General features: G+C 25.3%; 1 long non-coding RNA gene across 1 annotated transcript; it reads right to left on the bottom strand.

The window, feature by feature from the left end:
• Positions 1-274: 274 nt before the first annotated feature.
• On the bottom strand, positions 275-4,621 carry LOC115243196. Its single transcript, XR_003885185.1, has 2 exons — positions 4,404-4,621; positions 275-4,239 (listed from the first exon to the last, which is right to left on the bottom strand). It is a non-coding gene; the product is annotated as an uncharacterized LOC115243196 (long non-coding RNA).
• Between the last annotated feature and the right edge of the window lie 45 nt (positions 4,622-4,666).

Raw genomic sequence — 4,666 nt, 5'->3', positions numbered from 1 at the left:
CATATATTTATTCATAATTATATAATAAACTATGGGAATTTAAAAATGTAATGTAAAAATTAGAAGATTAAAAATCATAGAATTTTTTCAATTAATTATAATAAGAATTTTATTTTTTTGTACTTTAAAAAGTGAGCTTTATATGGATGTCAAATTTGATGAATTTTTATTCTTTCATATATTATTACTATTAAATTACTATTATAATTTACTATTATATATGTTAATATTTAATATAATAATAATAGAGTTAATAAAATAATTTTTAGTTAAATATTTTTCAATGGGGATAATTAGTCCTTACTCATTTATTTAACATTCTTTCTACAATAAATTGAACGGTTCAAACTGTTTCCATAAATCTACTTATTCATAAAACGCAACCATTTCTTATCTTACAAGATCTTCAATTTTTACATATTCAGGATGTTTCACAGAATCTATATTTTTCAAAAATCGCAGATAAAAGTCAAATAAAAAGAACATCGATTTACCGAATGTCGAAATGCTTTAAAACAGTTACAAAGTATATAATATTAAAAATTTAAGTTTAAGAATATTAACAATTAAAATAATATAATGGATTTAATTTAATCTTTTAAATTAAAATTTTAGAAAGAATCGGGAATATGTAATAGCATAAAATGGATTTCTTTTCAAATTATTGAATAGTTATTTTATTTTATGAATCTATAATCGAGAAATCTGCGATTTTTTAGACATCTTATAGATTTGTATAGATAATTAATATATTATTGTATTACATTTCGACATAAAAATGATAAAACTCCTTAGAACGAACTTATTTAAAGAGTTATATCCCATTTTCATGCGGAAATAAATATACACTTAAATCTTATATACGTAGCGTGTAATATTAATGCGTGAATTTGTTTAAAATACACAGCTCGTTTATAATCTAAACAGTATAATACGCGCGAAACAATTTGTCGAATGAAATTTATTCATGTATGACTGTGAGAATCCATATAAAAATATTCTATCTATTCTATCAATTTCTTTTTTCTCTTCTTTAAATTTAATGAATCTTCCGATTTTATTGGATTATCGAATTCCCTCGATTATTTATTGTCTGTTGCTTTATACGGAGGATTGTCCTTGTAGGAATTCAGAATTCATTTTAGAATTATTATTTTCGTCAATCTGATAACGATTAAAGTGTAAGAAATCCCTTCGTTTTTTAAATAAAGTAATTAATAAAAAAAAAAAAAAAAACATTTTTATTCGCAACACAGTAATTCTATATATGTGAAGGTAGTTAGCTTATTATTTTAGAATTGTCTTTAAAGACACAACTTACAATTATGTTACAATAATAATTTATTAAATTTATATTTAATAGAGATAAAGCTATAGAATAAAAAAAAAAAAAAATTAAATTTATTGTATTAAATCTAGATTTAATTTAATTTGTAAAAGTTTCTCCTAAAATCACTGTATTGCAAATAAGGAAATCTTTCAAATGCATTAGTAGTGCAACCTTTTATGTTTATCGATTAGTAGAGTGTAAATAGAACCGATGAAAGATAATAGAGATGGATTGCGCACAGTATTAGATAAAGAGAGATAATAGACGAGTCATAGAGCTTATACTTTAGAATAATTAAAAATGCATGTACAAACGCGCTCTCTTGCTGAATATATCCCACATTGTATATATACAGGGTGTTATCAAAATATTTGGATAAATTATATTACACTGTATCAAAATCACTAATTTATAGGAATATTATAGTTTTTTATCAGTACAATATATATTAATAGAATCGATGATAGGTAAAATTGGATAAAATTATTTAAAAAAATTTATGATAAGATTAGTTGAACAGAATTATTGAATACAGTTTGATTAAATTTAGCCAAAGATTTTAGAAACACTCCATTTATGTACTCAAGGTAAAACTCTTGTAGAAAAATATAAAATTATGAAAAGACGTTTGAGCCGTCTCTCACGGTATACACTGTACTAACTTTCAATATAATGTATAATGCAAATGCTACATCATAAAACTAGTATGAGAAAATTTCGACGAAGATGAGATTCAATTTGCTATATAAGATACAATGGAGCTATCTATGGGTAATAAGACAATATCCAAATTTATCGCATGTGCGCATTGATGTATATAAACGTTACATTTGAACATTTATGAATGTATGTGCATTGTTTAACAGCGATAATTTTAAAAAATTTATATCAAATTATTCAAGCAGCCCCGCCATATCTTACTAATAATTAATGTAATTATGATATTAAAATATAATTTTCTAATATAAATTTAGAAAAACATTAACAAGCTTTTGTATAAGCTTAAGTTATAAAAGTTTATGTTTAAAATTAAGTTTTATCTGAAGCAATGTGCGCTCTTATTAAAAAAATTGTACAGATTGTCCAAATATTGCTTTATGGAAGAATATTGTGCATCACACAATTTAATTACAATCATTTGAAATTTACAAAACACCATGACTTTTCATATGACTAATATATAATTAAAACATAAATAATATAAGCTCATGTATATATGGCAAAAAATTATGCAATTAAAAACATATAATCATAGTCCAAGCAAATGTATAAATATTTCCAATTTCTACAATTATAGCTCGTGTTAATTTTAGATAAGGTGGAAAGCTCGTCGTCAAAATTCTGATAGGACTAGTATTAATCGGATGGCCAACAGTCTTGACTCTCCTGCATAACTTTCAATGTAATAAAATTTTTATTTCAAGTATTATAAGACGGAAAATTTATGAAAATATCATAAAACTAAAAAACTGCAAAATTTTTGTTTTGATATATTCATTATAACTTTAATAAAATTCGAGGCATGACAACTTTTTATGTAAATAAAAAATATTAAATAAAGTACTAAACAGTACTAAAAAATAATAAATAACAACCTCGTGTAATTACAGAATAAATTTGTAATACTAAAAATAATATGGAAATTTATTACAAAACAATTACATCAGATCTTCCTACAAAATCTTGTCAATTATGTAAAAATATTACTAGATATGGTCTCTATTTTATTATTATTCCCAAGTTTAACTTTTAAACCAAGATCAATTAAATAATTAAAGTATGTAAAACTCAAAATTTACTTTTTCAATGTAATTAAATTAGATTATAATTGTTTAATTCAAAGGAGTGCTGCTAGAACTGTTTTTTAAACTGTTTTGTCTTTAAAATTATATATGCCTATAGCAAGATTAACTTAGAAATAAAATTTCTGCAGGAAAATTCAGCATGGCAACTTTAGCGTAAACTCTATCTAAAAATGTAATGCTTACTTCTATTAAGAGACATATTTTCGTTACGCGTTTAGCGCCAAAGATGGGAGTGTTTGATTCTACTTTATATTTTAAATGTAATCTTAACAAAATGAAAAATACGTTTAGCTTTAAACGCGTGACGAATTATGCAGATTTAAATGTACAATCTTTTTGTTACGTCTAATGATTTAGCAGTTATTCGAACAATGCGAAAAATGGAAGTGCCGTACAGCTTTCTTTTTTCATTAATAAGGCTTATTGGTCCGGTTTTATTAATAAGGGCAGTAGTAATATATTAACTTTTCTAAATCCTGATAAAACCTGATAAATTCCGGTATTTTTCAAGAGATCTCTTGTGAAACGATCTTATTCTGGTCATTAATGCGTACTTTACATGATCTTATTTATTTTTCCATAACTATTTCTCCTATCAACAGGACATTAAAAATGATTAATCAATCCAAAAACTCCAAGTCACGCTTATATAAAACATGCATTACTTTGAAAGGTTCTTATTTAATTGAAAGCTTGTCTTCATAATCTGCTATTTAAAGAATTGTATGATTATATATGTATATGTATTTTCAACATATATGTAAACATTTCGAAATGTTTCTCTTATTTCGTGTTAAAGAGCAGTAGCCTCAGTATTTCCGCTCTTAAAATGTTTTTTTTTTTTTCTTAAGGAATAGAAATTGCTCATCTTTAACTGTAATAAGAGAAACGTTCCAATATCTCTCAATTTTCATTTCTTTTCTAACTCCTGAGTAAATAGAAGTATATCGCAACGCTAAATTTCATCTTTAAAACAATCAAAACGTCACGTTGGCCACCACACTTGGCATTGCCATGGAAAATAGGATTCCTGTAAAGATCCCCGTAATTAAAGATGCTGCCCCAAACATGCCGGCCGTCGATGCGTGCTGCGAATCCACCATTCTAAATACACAAAGTACATATTATTATATATAATTTCTACATTCTTTTATTTCTTATATCGTATATTATTCATTTTAATAATGTAATTACGTTATAATATAAGTATATACAGAAATTCTCATATATTTTAGCTTTTTCTCCATTTTTTTATTAACTATACTTACCTAGGACAGTACATCATTGATAATGATGACAGATATCCGCTACTGAAGCCCATAGTAATAGCAATGATCCAGAAAATCCAATCATTATCGATAAATATGGGTAGTGATCTCTCTATGCGAGCCGGTTGGTAGTTGCAGAATAAAAACAACGGTAAGTAAGCAAATCGCAGTACTACCGGAATCACCAGATATTTCTGGCTGGGCTGTAAAAAAAGCAACTCATTAAATTGTACAATATATATCTAAAATATTTTATTTATAAA

Source organism: Formica exsecta, unplaced genomic scaffold (assembly GCF_003651465.1).
Source record: "Formica exsecta isolate Colony F162 unplaced genomic scaffold, ASM365146v1 scaffold696, whole genome shotgun sequence".
Classification (NCBI taxonomy): Eukaryota; Metazoa; Arthropoda; class Insecta; order Hymenoptera; family Formicidae; genus Formica; species Formica exsecta.
The sequence above is the reverse complement of the archived record's forward strand: the minus strand, read 5'-3'. Positions and strand labels throughout refer to the sequence as shown.